Source organism: Egretta garzetta, unplaced genomic scaffold (genome assembly GCF_000687185.1).
Source record: "Egretta garzetta isolate BGI_Z169 unplaced genomic scaffold, ASM68718v1 scaffold45, whole genome shotgun sequence".
In the NCBI taxonomy this organism is placed as follows: domain Eukaryota; kingdom Metazoa; phylum Chordata; class Aves; order Pelecaniformes; family Ardeidae; genus Egretta; species Egretta garzetta.
Window position 1 is genome coordinate 741,291 of NW_009260028.1, and position 18,418 is coordinate 759,708.

The following is an 18,418-nucleotide window of genomic DNA, read 5'->3' on the forward strand; positions in this document are numbered from 1 at the left end:
GTACTTCTTTAATCTTTGTGCTTGTGGTTTTGTACGATGTGAAACATTAACAAATTATTATTTTAAGCCATGAGTTTTCTTGTTCCTTCTTGGAGAGAATGAAGTAGATGATAGCAGAAATATATGGAAAATCTAGTTCAAAGGCTTGGCCTGTGGATAAGTCTCATTTACTCATGTAAATAAGACCACTGAAACCACAAAAACTCACGTGCTTAGTGATTTACTCAAGGCCAGTATGTGTCACACCATTATAAATATACCTTATATGAGACCTGCACACAGGTCGTAATGCTGCAAGTAAACTTGAATACAGCCATGCAGTAAGTTGCTGCCCTGAGCTTTCACCTCCTTTAGGTTTTTCCCCAGCACCTGAGAAACCAGTACAGCACACATCTGTAGCCAAAGGAGTGTTACCTACTGCAGCATGGCTAGCTGCAAGACAGAGTCCTGGGAAACCAAAGGTTGTCTCCGTGGAAGCCCAATATCCTACTGTCCGGCTGCTAGACAGTAACTTGCATTTGCCCAACGTCAGCCATACACTTAACTGAGCTGAAATCCCTTGGTATTTTGCTTTTTCCTAATGCCATCCTGTTGAAAGGTTTCAGCATTGTTTAAGGAAGGCTTAAAGGCACAGCTCTAAATAACGTTGTCATTCAGACTGATTATACCATTGCTATTTAAATTTCTCATGAAGGAATATCTGCTTTCAGCCAGAAATGTGGGCACTATGCCTTCTATTCTTGTGTGGGGTTGTCAGTTGTGGCACTAGCACTGAAGATGAATATATCCCCTCCTCACCTGTTTTGCTAAGACCATTTCTATATTCTTTGCTAATCAAATGCTTCAGAATTGAGATTATTTCTGATCAGTGCTAATTCAACTACTAGAGACACTGAGGAGCGAATATGTTCTAAATATTTATTATTTGCATTTTTCTGTGATGCAACTAAGGGAGTTGTTTGGAGTTTTTTAGCTATCCAGTCTCTTGTTAGAACTGGCTTCCAAGTTAGGGATATTGTATATCTCTGAGAAATGAGCTTTAGACATTTAGGAACAGGGCACGAGTTTCTCTCTCTGTCAGTAGTTCAGTTTAATTGCATGTCTGCACAGTGAGTGCAATTGGTGTTGAAAGACATCCCCTGCTTAGTTGTGAGTGTGTTGGTTGTCTGGAGTGTGCTTTGGGCACTGTACAGCAAGGAGGCAGAATACAATGACGATAATCAGAGGTCTTGAAGATCTGATTTACAAAGAAAGTTTGGATGAAGTGGAGACATTAGGCAAATGTGTTAGGAAAGACAAGAATAGCTGGTGCTGCCTTGCAGAAGCAATGGTGGACTCAATGATTCCTTGTGTTCACTTTGGGCTGTCTTCCCATTCCCTCCATCGTTTCCCCCATTCTCCAATTACTTCATCCCCACGCATCCCCAACACACAGTTTTTGAACATTTCAGGGAGAATTTGTTCACAGGGCTTCTCATTATTAAGCTTGTAAAGAGTTGGTCAGAAAAATTTAACTTCTTTAATAATGATAGTATTTCATGTCTGGCAAACTAATTTGTAAGGTAAGAGCTACTTCAGTGGATGACATTTGGGAAAAGAAGTCTCTTCAGCCTTTATTGTGGCTCTTTTTGCAGTCATATTTGCTGGTACAGTGCCTGAATACCTGTGTTACTTTCTGAAATGAGGAGGAACAGCCCTCCTGCAGCTCTTGGTTCAGGAGCAAATTCTCTGTGCTCTGTTTTTTCTCCATCCATAGGTCCATTGTCCGCAGAAGCATCTGAAATGTTCAACTGAAAATTCAGTACGAAAGCCCCACTTCAGTAAAGCTTAAATAAAGGGGAGTACTTACTAGCGAATTGTGGATAGATAAAAAAAAAAAACAAATACCACCAAAAACCTCAAACCCTAACAAATTATAAGTTATTTCAGCTTCAGGATGGCAGCTTCCTAAATAGCTAAGAAAGTGCCTATGGGAAGATCCCATACTTATAGGATAGTTGAAGAAAAATTGGGGTTTGAACATTGTGGTAATTTTGTTTGGATTTTATGTTAGCCTTTTCTTACCACTGAAAGAAACAGACATGTATAATGCTGAGAATGTGTGTCTAATTCTAAACAAATCCTTCTGCACATACAGAAGATGAGTACATGGAGTCTGTATTTTGCCAATGGATTCAGTAACATACTATGAATAAGCTTGGAGAACACGCAAATTACAAAGTCTAGCTAAAAAATGATAAACTGCAAGGACTTGTTATGCTAGCTGAAGCTGCAGTAGAGTACCTTATCTTCCTTTAAAAGATGATGGATATTGGACACTGACAAATGCATCAAATACCATCAAAGTTATGTAGGTAGATAGGTAATTTCTTGTCAAAAGTGTTCAAAGTAATGTTCCGATTCTCTCCTTTGATGTGAGGTGGGGAGTTTGTAGGCCAGAATGTGTCTCATGACATGGTGAAAAATACCTGTCTGTTTCCTCCTGAGCAACCAGATATCTTACTCATTAAGTGCTGACTGTTTGCCTCGATGCTCTACAAGGCAAACTTACAGCCCCCCCATCTACCAGGAAGTTCTCAACCTGGAAAGCAAACATAGGCTGGAGACAAAATACACTGGGGCATCCAAAACAAGTCTGTTAGAGCAAACAGAAAACACCAACAAAAATAGATGGAGTAAGGGAGCAGAAGGCATGTTGGAGATGTTTATTGTCTTTGAAGAAAATGAAGAAAAATTCCAATTTGTGGTGTTCTGCATATGAGTGAAAAAAGGAAAAGAAAATCCAAGAGTGTGGAACGTAGGAAAGAAGGTGCTAAAGTAAAATAAGAATGTAATTCATGGTGGAATAAAACCCATGTGATCTGAAAATATAACAAGGATGTGGGCAAGGTAAGGATTCTAGAAAGCAAATTTAGGTAGAAGCAGGTTTCCGTAAGACATCCAAAAATACTAGGAACTGTGAGGATATTGAGTAGAAGTGCACTAAAATCAAACTAAATAGTGTTTTCAAAAGTGTATGGAACTCTTGACAGTTAAAGACACATCTAGATAACATTAAAAGATGACCAACTGATCACCATGGTTCCTGGTCCGTAGTTGGAGTTAAATTTAGTAAAATTAATCTTGTTGCATATAGTAGTGCCACAGTATGTCAAGAAGAATCTTGGAAAAGAGATCATCTAGTCAGTGACCACTTATTTTTAAGCAGTGTAATCCACCCTAGTGGTGTGGACTTTAGAAATCCACTCTTTTTATCTTCTCAGGTAGAAAAGTTTCTGTCCCCTTGGGTTTGGTTAAAAAAAAAAAAAAAAAAAAAAGGAAAAAAAAAAAGAAAGAAAGAAAGAAAAAAACCAACCCCAAAATCTTTGCACACATTAGAAACAGACAAAGTTCTCTTTCTGCAGCATTTATCCCATTCACATTTACGTTGTAGAGGAGAGCATAGTTGCCTATTTCTTTCCATAAACTGTTTGATCCCTTATCAGCCACAATCCTCCCAAGTTTTTCAGACCTTCAGCTTTTCACTGCTGAATTCAACACACTATTTTTTTCAGATTTTAGACAATGCATTTGATGTTGGTCTGTACCATGATCTTTTCTGGCACGTGGTTGGTCTGCTGAGGTGATGAAGAATATCTATTTGGAAACCTCAGAGATGATAAATGAGGTTGAAGAAATGATAGGGCCAATGTAGGAATTAAGCAGTTCTTTCTGCTGCCCTTCCGTGCTGGGCTTGTATTTCAGTCAAAGTATTATTCATCTTCTGAGCACAAAACAACTGATTTTTTTTGTGGTAAACAGTTATTTTTGTATTCCTTTTAAAATTAAGAAACTGGCAAGAAGGATTGGTATTGCCAAAAATCCCACAGAGGATCTGTATCAAAGGAATCAGAATTTAGAAATCTGAGCTTGCAGTGGGAATTGAAGGAAACTCCACAAGAGTATCTCTACAATAGATCTCTGACTTGTGATGAGATTGTGGAAATCAAGGAGCAGAAAAGGAAACAAATAGGGCTCTGTTGTAAACTGAAGTTATGAAAAAGAGAGGAGGAAGGGACACCACAAGGAGGTGGATAATCCTGGGTAAGATTTCAAAGTATTCAGAGTATACCTAAATCAGATTTCTGTGGTCTCTGACATTTTGCCTGTTCCAAACAAGTGCAACATTCCAACTGAAAAGTGCATGTTGAAAAATCTGGTTTAAGCTGAAATAATTTGGTAGTGTGTTCATGAGTAATGAGCCAGTAAGCAGTGAGGAATCTATGATGCAGTCTAGAAAGTGAACTCACGGTTTTATTGTAACATAGAGACTGACGATGTACAACTATCAGACCAGAATAACTGACGGATGAAATTAGAAGCGAGACTGCTGCTTTCCTCCATCTGTGAGGTGGCATTTCTGGAAAAAAATATCAAACAAGTTTTTTGGTGCTAAGAACCCCTAATATGCTTTTTTCCCCCCCAAATCTCAAGTTAAATGTCAATATTGCTGGCACATACACAATTTTTAAAATGTTCTGGAGCGAATCGTGTCATCTCACAGAACATCTTCCAGACAGACTGAAGTCACCTTCCTCCTTATAGACAACATGGGTAATGAGGCACGACTGAGAACAGGAAAACCCAGCTTTCAATGGGAAATATAGGAAATACTTGAAAAAAGATTTACAAAACAGAAAGGGAAATGGCCTTTGAGAAGGGGAGGCATTAGGGTCCATTATCCTAGAATTACAGTACTAGTTCAGCAGTTTTCAGTTTATTTTCCAGTCACGTACACGCCTTTCTGTTTTTCTTCTTGATAGCTATACATACTCAAAGCCCACAGTTAAAACAAGAAAAGAGACTCTGAATTTTTTGTTCTGTTGACTCTGTAACAACTGATGTCTTCTCAGCAGTTTAATGTGTTATCACAAAAGTTGGCAAAATGGACTATGTAAGATCATGTGCACTGTACCCTGGTGGAAAATATACCAGAATAAAGTTCAAAGGATTTATTTCCAACACGTTACTTGAGAAGTTAGGAAAGAATAGTGGTCTTTGTTGTACAGATGTCTTTTCATTTATTTAGGTCCACTGATGTTGAAACACTTCAGTCTTTACCTCTGAGAAGACCAAAGTGGTGTCAAAGTGATGTTCACCACCTTAATAACAGCAAGCAAACAAAAATCCTAACTGAAGTTCAAATGAATTTTACCCTGAAATTAAGAATTTAGTTTTGAAATAAAAGCTTTCCGTGTGGGTTTCCCAAGATTTTTTCCATGAGATTTTTTTTTTTCTGTTTTCCCCTGTCACTTACTAGTTCAATGACTGCACCTTCTTCTTTTATGTTTTTCCTTAGAGCTCTTTCTTCAAAAGGACAAGATGCTCAAAATGATACAAAATAGGCCTGTTGTGCTTGAGGAGCTGTACAGGTATCACATGTGGGTTACTTCCATTGACTACCTCTTCATTTTGAAATCCAGCCAGAAAGTTGCTTTTCTGGATTTTGAAACTTCGTGGTGCTCACTGTAATACCACTTTGGGGCATCTCAGTTTTGTCCCAGAGTCACTTCTGCTTTCACCTTGGTCAGTTCTGCTCAGCTCCTGCCTTTTTTTCTGTCTTGGAAACACAGAGTAACCTTTGCGTTGCACATTCACTGGACACTTGTCTGTTTGTTTACTAGCCTTTGACTGTTGCTTTTGTAAAGCTTTTGCTAATTCTGGCTATGAGGTGTAGTGTTTGTTTTTTTGTTTTTTTTTTTTTAAAGGGGTGGCATCGTGTCATAAAGTTCTTCTGTTCAATTAAGTTATTCCAAGTTTATATTTATGCAGGTGATTAAATGAGATCCTTGTGTGTTTTTCTTACAGTACAGTGCTTTAACTCAGCTGGGTTTGCCTTTACTCACACAGGATAGTATTTCCGAACAGTTTGCATTAATTTCTTACTCTTATAGTTTGGTCATAGCTTCTGAAGAATTTCCTATGGTTTCTAGGATAGAGATAGAGTCCGCTCACTGTGCCCTCAGTGGAGGCAGATAGAAGTAAAAAATTAATAATCATTCATTGGAATCCTTTCATTTTGTGGTATGGCTCTCAGGCATTCGTTCTTGGAGAGTTTGGGGGCTATTTCCATCATCTAACGTAAAAAGACAGTTCAGAAAAAAAGGCAATGGGGATTTCCCTCTGGAAAATCCTCTATCTCTCCATTGATGGGCGTAGAAACATGTCATCTTAACTGAGGTAAGTTAGGTACCAGAAGTCAAGCAACAGGAAAATCATTGCCCTTTGTTTTGAGCTCTTGCAGTGTGGGTTATTAAGCTTGAGGAAAATTAGCAGAGGATTCTCATCACTGGTCTGAAGCAAACTTCAAAATTCCCACTTCACTCTCCTCTCCAAGGTTTGAAGTAGTGCCCAGTCTTATGTTTTGAAATCTGCAACACTTTTTCATTATGGACAGTTCTACATGACTCCAAACAATGATCCTTCTCCTGTATTTTAAATTGGGAAGAACAAGTTCTGTGTCACAGAGACCATATTGCCCTATGATATTTGCTGAAAGTCTGCACGTTGCAAAATTCTCACTTATGTATCTGGAGATAAATTTTAGTCAGTTTTATTCCTGGAGACCAACTCTTAAATCATTATAGCTTTTATTATAAATTTAAGAAAATCTCAATATCATATCTGAAAGATGAAGCTAAGAATAGAAGCTGGCTGGTGCCTTTACACAGTACAGTGCTCATCATAAGAAGGATGCAAAAGCTGCCATTTTTATGGGAGTCTGTTTCAAAAAATAACCTGAGCATATAAAATAAGAGAATTGAAAAGGAGATTGTACTCAAAGGATTATCCTTTGCTCTTCATTAAAATACAAAAACCTACTGTAATGCATTATTCTAAATGCCAGTCAGATAATATGTGAAGAAATCGATTGCCTATCAGAGAGTAGGACTGGAGGGGAAGAACAGACGTGGTCTGAAATGCCCTTGTGTAGCTGAAGAATGGCATTTCACAGCACGTTGGCCTCATCAGAAGCTGTGAGCACAAGTATTTACAATATCTTTACACAGCATCTCTCTCTAGGCACAATGATTCTCTGTTTCTTTGAAATAAGCTGTCATATTACTTGAAAAGAATTATCTAGTATTTCATTACTGTGATACAAAAAATGTATTTAAAGAAGCAATTTTTCTTTAGGCCTGCAGGTGGAAGGTGAAGCCAAACAAAACTCTGACAGGTGCTGGTTGGGGTAAATAATGCATTATAAACTACAATTGCAAAATGATAAAGCAAATCATATAAAAAATGTGGAAGTGGCAGGTAAACTATATTCTTGGAAAATTATAGAGCTAGTGAGGTCTAGAAATATATTGCTTCAGCAGTGTTTCCTTGATTTTGTCTCATAAAAGTCGGTGGGTTTTTTGGAGTTGGTTTAAAATAACGGATATCCTGGGCTTGTTATATGGACTGTCCTTTGGAATTAAAATCAGCGCGCATTTTGGGAATTGGATTTTTACATTACAATGTCATGCTCTGTAAGGTGACTTTCAAGTTGTGCAGAGCTCATACTCACAGGTACAGCAATTGCGTGATAGGGCAGTAGATGGAACTTGTAGCCGTACTATACTAAGTTTTTATAAATTCTATAGCAATAATGAAAACTGATCTGCTCTTTCATGGCTAAACATGGTTTTGGGATTTCAGTATGTTGAAAAGTATTGGCTTCACAAGCAACCATGTGTTTTTAATTCAGCAGTCTTAATTACAGGAAATTTAATGATAATGAATAGTAACAAAGAATAAAATAAAAAGGAAAAAAAGACAAAAGACAACTTAGTTTCCATCCAAAGGAAAGGCGCATTTTGGTAATAAATTGGTGCCTTTACACTGGAAAATTCATTTATAGTACTTAGAGCATATATGCTAACAGTTAGCAGTTGTCCTTTATTTCATTTTTGCTTTCCTTTTTATTTCTTCTTTGGTTTCCCTTTTATGGGTACAAATATCTATTTAATAATTGGAAAAACGTTATGTTAACGTGTGATCCTAAACAGTAAGGCAGCTGGTGTCTTAAGAGTTTGGTAGTAGGATATCAGATTTTGTCACTGCTATAAAATCAGCAATAAACTTGGGCAAAATATTGGCCCTGTCGAACAAAAGCTTTGCCATTGACTTCAGCAGAATCAGAATTTCATTGCTGGGGTGTGATAAGCAAAAGCCTGAGTCAGAGTCTGTGGCAAGCAGAGGAAAGCTGCCTGTTTGGTTTGCCTTGGTGGAGGCCTGAAGCCATCTCCTGACAACTGCTTGGTTGTCCGTGTTTAGACTGAAATGTTCATAGTCCCTGTGAGGATTCCAACCTCTGCAGCTTGTACCTTACTCAGTAGACTATCTGATGGCTGAACAGGCAGAAAGGTACGTAGTCTTTTGTTTGTTTTGCTTGCTTTTGTTTTCCAGAAGCACTGGAAAGGCAGTCTGGGGGAGTTGCTGCTGCTGTGCCCTCTCTGGTTTAACTTTTAGTAAGTAAGACATTAGTCTCCCAGGTTTGTAAGATGTCAAAGAATGAAATAACCAAGAAACAAATGTTCAGCACTTGGCACCAAATTAAACATAAGGATGATAAAGTGTAGGATCCTAAGCCTGGAGAGCTGGCCAGTTAAAATACCAAATGATCCAATTACAAATGGAAGACAAATTCATATTATTGTTGGGGAATGGTTGAGATCATTTGTTCATGGTGATTCACTGAGTGAAGGAGTTTAATGGACAACAGCAGCAGCAGCTTACATTAGACAGATTTCATTCAAAGTTATTTTTGATGTAGACTATAATCAATTAACTATAGTGCTCCTCATGTCAAATGTTATAGCTAAATTAATAGCTTCTACCTAACTGTGCTGGTAGATTTATTTATGGGCTGCATATCATGGCAACATACATAGATTTGTGACATAAATAAAAAGCTGAACTTCTTAGTAATGCAGCTTGTCTGGTAAGCATTTGTTTGCATATAGAGTCCATCAAATTTCAAAAATACAAATTTGCAAAAGCCTACAAATTTCAAGTAATGTCTGACAGTTGCATTCTTACTTTTTCACACCTTTATTAAAATTGAATTTATTTTGAAATTGACTGAAACTTCCTTTTAACTTCAGTGCAATTACACTTTCAGTTTAAGAGGTGTTTCTTCATAGCCCTTCTTATGAAAAGTTCAGGAGTGGCAAAGATATTGTTTAGAAACTTAAAATGTTTATTTACTTTTTAATCTCAATGCAGTCAAACTTTAAAGCTTATTTTGTAGTCCACAGCATTGTTTAAAGAACAAACAAAACCCCAAAGTGGTTACTTTTCACCCTTGAAATGCCTTAGGTTTTAAAGTAATCTCAGTGCTCAATTTCCTTTGAAACTTAAAAAATACCCCAACTAGTATTTTTAAACCCTGAAGATCTACACTGAATCTCACCCAGTCATTTCTGGTTTCTCTGTACATACTTAAGAGCAAAGGTCAAGACACTAAGATAACAAGGATTTCTGCCATCTTTTCCTCTACGTTGGTAGAGGACTAATCTTGATTAGTTTTCTATTTAGTTCTATTTAGTTTTCTTATTTTGTTGGTTTTGGTGTCATGCCCTCAACTACATGCTAAAAATTAACTGGAAAGATGGGAAAGCATGTTTGTAAGCTAATGAGCTGAGCTTTAGCCATTTTAATTTCTTATGTTTAAATACAACACATTATGTGCATGATATGTATAGGAACCTGGTGTGATGCAGTACAGAAGATGGAGTCAGACTCTCCTTGGTGGTATTCAGTGAAAAGACAAGAGGCAATTCCATTTAAAAATAATTTTACAAACACATCTCTTTACTGTAGGGGTGGTCAACACCGAAACAGGATGCTCGGGGAGGCTCTGGAGTCTCCATGCTCGGAGATATTTAAAACCAAACTGGACACAGCCCTGAGCAGCCGGATCTGGCTGACCCTGCTCTGAGCAGAGTTGGCCCAGGCAATCTCCAGAGGTGCCTTCCTGACTCAGTCTTGTGTGTGAGTCTATGATATGGACTTGACCAATGTAAGAACTTAAAAAAATATAGGTTACTTTAATAATCTTAGAGAAACACAAATTAACCAGATTCTGAAATTGTATTATTTGCACTTCCATGACATAAAATATATAGATAATATGTATTTAGGGTAGTATTAAAAACCATTCTTAAGGTAGAAGTTGGTAACTCTGTTACTACATTAAAAATCAAAGTTTTTTTTTATTGTCATCATAAAATGGAGGATTCTGAAGGGTGAAACCACAGAAGTTGAAAAAGCAGAAAATACACAATGTCAATACCATGTTTAGAAACATGTCCTAGAGACAGACATTAACTAGCTGAAAAATATGTAAATTAGGATCTTTTAAAATGCTGAGTTGTGCAAATCATTCATAAGATCTCTGTATGTTGACTTCCCGCTCTTTGTTTTTGTCTTTAATTCTACTAAAAGTGTCCTGAAGTTGCCCCAGTATTTTAGGAACTTTGCTCTGCCCCGATTCTGAAAACTCTACAGTGCGTATTTACATGCATCTTGGTCAGCTGAAGACTTCAGTGGGGTTTAGCGTGCAGTATGGTGATGTTGCTAACATATTTATTTCTTGTACATATGTTCTTTCTTGTACTGCACTGACAGGCTGAGCCCAGAGCCCCTCAGTGTGCTAGGTGCTGCGGCAGCACGCAGCAGGAGACGGTGCCTGCCCAGGGAGCCTCTCCCCAAGCACAGAATCAGAGTGAGCTGCGCAACAGTATCCACGTATGATATTAGTATCTTCCTCCTTCCCCCAGCTTTCTAAGGGACATTTTGGGGGATATCTTTCCTTGTTTTAATTAAGATTTTTTTTTATGGAAACAGATCTTGAAAGTAGAAGGGACACGGAGGAGAGGAAAATAAACTAAGGAAGAGGTGCTGTGGCAACATTTGGAGCACCAGAATCAGCAGGTGGAGAAGTGAGGCTGATGTCTAACATTTAGATGGTGTATTTGCATGCCAAAAACTGTTTTAAAAAAGATTAATAATTTTTACATACTTGCAGTAGTTGACAACGCAAAAAGTACATATCTTTTTTTTTTTTTTTAATTTGTAAGCAGTATATGCCAATACTTGTGTGAGGAGATCTGGCTTTAAAATGGTGCCCTTTTGGCTGCATCATTACTTAATGTCCTCTTCCGTAAACAAAAACTACATTTATAAGCAGTTGTTTAATTTAGCATTGCATTTTTAGTATTTGATTGTTTACCTTTGGAAAAAATGACTTTTTTTTTTTTTTTTTTTTTTTTTTTTTTTTTTTTTTTTTTTTTTTTTTCCCCTGAATGATAGTTTAGAACAATAAACTAAAACTTTGAGTAACATGCATGGACATGCTTTAATATATTCAGAGTGATCAAAATACAGTACAGAAATCACATATGCTGCTCTGCTGCAACTTTCAAGGTTCAATCCATCATTCTGGAGCCCAGGGGGCTGAGATTTGACATCCTGCCTAGAAACCATACTTCAGATTGGCTGGAACTGTGCCATCTTATGTTCAGGTTAAAAGAGCAGCTGTAATTTGTCTGGCTAGCACTTTAACTATGCACAGCAAATCATAAAACCCATTTTCAGTAATAAACTTGAAGATAAAATAGGTCCATTTGCTTCATTTCCTGATCCATACAAGATTTTCATCATTTTGATGCAATCCCACTTGGAGTTTGATCTTATAATGATGTAGATTTCTGTAACAATCTTTCTCAGATTAGCAGTTTTATTTAGCATATATATACTATGTAGGAGATTTCTTTTTGGCATTTAGTGGAAGTCTTTTTCTATTTCTCTTTGAAACTGAAAATATGAGAATAATTTCATAGTAAGAGTTAAGTTTATATGTGATTGCCACAATAAAGAAAACCTGATTACAGTCTTTTTCAGTTGTAAATACCAGATGTGAAAATACTCTATCCTGGGTTTTTTTCCCCCCTTTATGTCTTAGTATACCTTGCTTGCAAGTGAGTAGCAAATGCAAATATTTCCAGCTACTCAATGAAGAAGTTTTAAGAATATCTATAAATATGATATTTATTTATGGTTTTGAATTTTAATTATTTTAGATTTCAACCATTTGTGTGCACCCTTGTTTGCAAGTGGGATTTTGCCTGAGCAGCAAGGTCCAACTTAACTTGGGAGGGTAAGTTTTCTGTGTAACTTAGTAACCCAAGGGAGCTCCTAGGACGGACTTTCCTCAAGGGGATGTGCCAGTGAGTCCAGCTGTGGGGAGCCTGACCCAGAGGCACCCACATTCATGGAGGCTGTAGGCTTTGTTTCAGCTCCTTTGGGATGTTGCACAATTTGGGTTCCAGCATTGGCTTTCTTCTGACGCAAGTCTGAAGAAGCTTTGTGTGAAATCAGACCCATATGCTGTAAGAAACAACTTAAAATGTCATTCTAGCTCAGTAGACACTTAATGGCTTCACCATTAAATAGACCAGCCAGCCCCCCTGAATCCTGAGTGCATTTACTTCAGTAGCCTTCTGCCGAGTGCCAGATCTCTGGTTTTGCTTTTTCACAGAGCTGTTTCTCTATCTGTGTTTCTACTAGGACCTCTCTCTTTCAGCTCTACAGGCCTCTCCCTTTTTTTGGTATGGTTTCAACTCTTAAAGTTCGCAAAGCCAAAAGGAAAACCCTGTGTCACTCTTCTGAACCCCATCCCCCATTTCTGAGTTGAGGTGTTACATTTGCAAGACATGCCTTGCACCCCTGTGTGCTGCCTGTGCATCACCGCTGTAGCTAGCGAAAGGGAAGGTTCTTTCTCTTACCCTTTCCTCAGTACCATGGGGCTTTTTGACACTGCTGGCAAGACGGCTTGCCTGTGTTACTATACTTTTGTAGCTCAGCCTACCCTACTGAAAATATATTCTTTCAAGATGTATCTTTCCTTTAAATGATTAAGCCCTTTGAAAAATGCCTCTGGATTAAGAATTTATGGGAGTACAGTATACTCATGTTAGACATGTGCTTTACTGGCGTAGCCTAGCTGGGGAAAATGAGATGCGTTTCTGTATATTCCATCTTCCCCTACCGTAGTCAGGCGAGAGCAGGCTGCAGGATCGCGTTGTGCGTCTTGGTGGCCACACAAGCACTTTGTATTCACTGGAGACTTGGATGCACGACAGCTGCATATAAATATGCATAGTTGGAGAGATTCATGATTGTGCCTCATTCTAGGGCTGATTGGCTGTAGCGCTGCCACCGCAAATCAATGAGCGTTTTCCTCATCTATCAGCTGCTCGCTTGCTTGAAAGCAGACAAAATGGTTAAAACACCAACAGCCCACAGAGGGCTCCTGAGTGAGTGAGACTTGTTTGCTACAGCACTCAAAACATTTCCCTGAATCTACAGTAGCTCTCAGTAGATGAATTTAGCACTCAGCAGATTAATTTAGCTCCCAGTGTGCTGGATTTAGAAAGAAAAACTAATATAGATGAATACATTCTGTTCAGCCAGCATATTTTGTTTTGCAACAATACACATGTCTTATTTGAACTGCAATCTGGTTGGAAAGCATTTTGCGAATGGTGCATTGGTCATAAAAATGAGTCACGCTTGCTCATTTTTTAGCAAGCTCTCATCTAGTGCAGATTAAGGAAAAAGGTACTGAGCATTTCACTGGAGAAAGCATTGGAATCTTAGCCATCTCTGATGAGCTTTGGGCAGGTTTTTTAGGGTAGACTTTGACACTGGGTTGCAAAAAAAGTAGCAGCTGCTTTTCACTTTGTTACCTGCATAGCCTGCCAGGTGGTGTGTACCAGCCTGCTCCTGGCTACTTCGCTCATCTGTCCCATGGGCAGGGGTCAGGCAGGGTTTCCTTGGAAGGATTTGCAGGCTGGAAGCTGAAGGTATGGCTAATGGCGGTTGGGAGGAAAAGTTTGGGATGCAAAATCCATTGTTTTATGACTTTAGTATAAGCTGTAGCTTTGTTCCTTAACCTGGAAAATGACACAAGGGAAGCAGGACTAGATTGCTTATGCATGGTAGCAGAGTGACTAGCCTGCTTGTGATAACAGTTATGTTTATTATTTCAGGAACTGGGAAACTGAGTAAGAATATAAAGATATAAGATAAAGATATCAAAATCTAGGAGCTGAGAAGATCATTTGACTGGCTTTATTTAAACATAAAATGGTCAAGGAAATGAAAAGAAAAATCCTGTGAAATGACAAGCTGGCTTTCTAAAGTAGTATCCTCGGTAAATGAGTCTCTCATATGAAAGACTAACCCCCAGCACATCTTCCAGAGCACTTCTTGGTAAAGTATTTCCACTACCAGCAGCAGGATGATTGTTATAAAACATTCTTTCAGTCTCTCAACACTTTTTTTTTAAAACATTAAAGAATGGGTTGAAGAGCAAATGGCTCCTTTCAAATGAGTCCGTGCTGTACAGCGCAGATCTAATTTACTCAGGAGGAGCTCAGCTGCTACAGTGATGGGTGCTTTACAGTAGTGATTCCCAATCCCATTTAATCAAAGGACTACTGAACCTTTCGGAGAACACAAACAAACCAAAGACCCTATTCTTCAGTGGTAGTGCAGTGGTGTTCATTTACCAATAGATAAAAATGAAGCAAAACTTTGGATGCTCTTTTATGACGTTTGTTTTCCCCACTTGTTTGTGTACTGGCTTGCACGTGCAAGGATGCGCGTATGTTGTCATCTTTCTCAGTTTTTAAATTCTACAATATTTTTTGAGATTATCTTGTAGTACATCACAGGCTACTGGCAGCTTTTAGTCAGTAGATGGAGGAGCACTGATATGAAGACCATAGAAGGCTGGAGGCCTGGTTTGTATGCTTGCTGGGAGTCTTGCACATCAAACCGTAAAGCAGTCTGTGCACAGTTACCCTCTTTCTTCAGATGGTGAATGTTGCTTTTAGTAAGAGAATGGGGAGTGGAAATCTCTTGGGCATCATGTGAGATTTTACTGGTTCTCCTGTGTGGAGGATGGAGCACAAGAGTGCAGCTAGAGGGGCACTGTGGGGAGGCAGTGGTGACTCACCATCCCTTCTGGCTCTTCTTTTCCAGGAGGAGTGGGAATTTGTAAGGAGTAAATCCTCCTGCTGGAAGAGATCAAACCACCACTGTCCTGCACAGACTTGGTGAGGCTGGCCAGGGCACAGAGGCAATGGAGCTGGCACTGTGTTTATTCACTGCCTGCATGTTTGGAAGAGCAGTAGTATGTGGTGCATATGTATCTATGAGTATAAATTATACATGCCAGGGCCCTGAGCACATCCTGTCCCCACCTTCACCTGATGTTTGGTTGCCTTGGCACGGGTGTCCAGTCTTGAAGAGACCTGTGAGAAACCTCAGCAGGGCTCACCCTCCTCTTCAAAGCTACATTTAGGCCCTGGCCCCGATACACCACAGCCCTGCCCAGCCCTGGGCCCTGCTCATCCAGGCACCACCCCAACTCCAACCCTATCCCATCCCGTCTCAGGGGCTGCCTTCCCAGTCTGGCCTAGGGTCTGCAGCGGCTGCTGGGGATGGCTGGGCTGTTGTCATCCCTGGTCATTGTTCCCAGCCTGGCCTGGCTCACCTCACTGGGGGTTGTGGGAAGGGACTGGTCAGAGAGGGAGGGTACTGCACCACCCTGGCAACCCCATGGCCCCTGCCTCATCCCTGCAGTCCCACATCCCCAGGGGAGCAGGGACAGAGATGCGGAAGATGGTTCCTTGTTGCAGCCCTGAGCGACATTTGGGCCATACTGGAAACAAGGTGAAGTTTCTGCTAACTGAAAACCATCTTTTTACTGTTGGTAGTTTCAAATTAGCCAATCTCTTCTTTCCCTTGGCCAAGTTAAGACAATTTTGTAAGTAGATAGAATCTGGGAAAGCCAATGCTAAGTCACAAAGAAGCAAGCTCTACCTGCTAGAAGGCCCTTGTGGATGTTGCAAGATTGAGTACCCTAGAGCATTAGCCTCCACAATTATGTTGGGTAATGGTTTTTTTCCAGTAGTTAAGCTTTACTTTTGGTAGTCGGAGCTTTTGACCTTGCAGAGGGAAAACGATCCTCAGTGTTTTCCCCACTGCTGTGGGAGGACACCTCAGCATCCTGCTGCTGCTGTTGCTGCAAATCCTTACCTTCCACAGCCTGCCTCATTCATCTCCTCCTCCTCCTTTCAAGGTTTCCTTGCATTCTTGGCAACAGCTACAGAGGAAATTAAAGGCTTTATTTCCAGACTAGCTTCAGATGTCACAAATATGGAGGCCAGTTTCTGAAAATCCAGTTCTAAAAACTTCGGTGTTTATTGTTTTCTGTGCTTCCCTGCCAAGATCTTCTCCCTGCTGTGGCAAAATACTGCCATCTGTAAGATATATCAAGCTAAATGTTAGCGTGTTGGTACTTGTGAATGCCATACGCTCATTCATGGCTTTGTTATGGTTTAAGATCGTGCCAAACTTCATGGCATGCAGGGCCTCATTTTGAATGCCTTTTTTTTTTTTCTTTTAATTCAGTCTGGCCCAGTTTAAAAGTTCCAACTTAGGACACATCAGTAGGTTGGGATAATTTCATCTAGATGTACTCTTACACCTAAATGGACACTGTGGCTTTTATAAGTGCATGGAAACAAGGAATAATATATATTGGTAGAATTGGCTTGCCTGTACGTTATAACATTATAGAATGTCCTTGGCAGTGTAGCAGCAGTGCTCCTACAATTTCTCATGTAGAATATTTGCTGTTATAAGATTTACAGAAGTTAATTGATCTAAAACCTTGCTTTTAATTGATCATTACAGTAATACTTATATATTTATACAGACATAATTTCATTATCATATTAAACACGTTAGGAACAACTGGCTATTTCTTCCCATGAGCATAATTGGTCAGTTCTTCCCATTCCTGTGACTTAAATTTAAGCTGCTATTCTCAACATTCTTGACATTGTTTAGTAGTTTTTAAAGGACAGTGTGAACTAGATAACAGATGTTCAGATTTCCACCTGTGTGCAAACTCTACTTTGTCATAGGGACAGGACCAAACAAGCAATATAGGTGCAGTCTAAGTTATTTAAATGGACTTTGCATCATCAGGTGTTCCTTCCATCTCCCTTTGAGAAATGTAAAGAATATAATAAATAGACTTAGGTTGACTTGATCAATTCTGGGGGTGTGGAACGTATTAGATTTGAAGTAGATAGCCTGTTTAATAAATTTGCTGCTCTTTAGAAAGAATATTTGGGTTGTTTTGAAATTCACAGAAGCATGGATCTAGAGGTTGTACAGTTTTAGTCCTAGGAAACAGTGATTTTGTCTACTGAGGAACAAGAACATTTTAGTTCCCAAAGTTCTACCTGTCCACGGGAAATAATTTTTATTTATGATTTTTGTCTACTTTAGGTACATTATTTACAGCAGTGTTTCTCTTCATCACCTTTTCCTTTTCTTTCCCATGTCCCTGCCCCCCACTTCAACAGACTTACCTGTCTGATACAAATAATAATTTGTAATAACTTTGTCTCTGAGGAGCTGTACTGGCAAAGTCATAGTGGCTACCCTGGCTGCTATCTCTGTGTAGGCAGTGTTTCTTAATCATATAGTGGAGCTGTCTCTTCAAAACAGATAACAGACTCTAGAATTGTTTGGTGCATGGACAAAATCCCAGTCTTCACTAAAGTCTTAAGGTGAAAGAAGTGGATATCATTGTCCTGAATAGAACAATGCTTAGAATTTTGATATTTTTTTTTTTCTCCACACTTGATGAAAGCTTGGCAAAGGCTGTTGAGCATTATGGTATGATGGACCATACTTTCCTGAGACAGATGCCTTTATGGCACAGGAAAATGGTCTGCTTTTTTTTTTTTCTTTTCTTCCCAGAAGAGAACTTCTGATGATCTGTAGCTCATCTTTAACCTTGAACTTGATTTTAGTTTAGCTCTACATGTTGACTATTATCTAAGATTTTCGGTGGTAGAGAAAGTTAGATCGTTGAGACCAAACCCCGTAGCCTTGTGTAACCTCCTCGACTGATTGACTCAGGTTACAAGCAAGGCTGCAAGTGGTGCAGCTTGTGCTTTTCTGCACACTGGCTGCTGCAGGGGGGGTGAATAATTGCATCAGCTACCAGGAGGAAGTCTGAAGATATGAGATGGGAAGGTCTGAAGGAACATGCTGGAAGAAAGTTTCTGGAAAGAAAAAAACATTTCAAGGTACTCTGAAGTGTTGGTATACCCTGGATGCATTTTGGCCTAAATCCGCTGCAAGATCTGTAGTTCATTTAATGTAACTCTGCTAGCATAACCCAGACATATGCTGGGTTTTCATAAATACTCTTTGAGATACTCTTTGGATCCACAGTAGACAGGCCAACATCTCCCACATTTCCACATAAAAATCTGAGTTCAGAGAGATGAGTAGA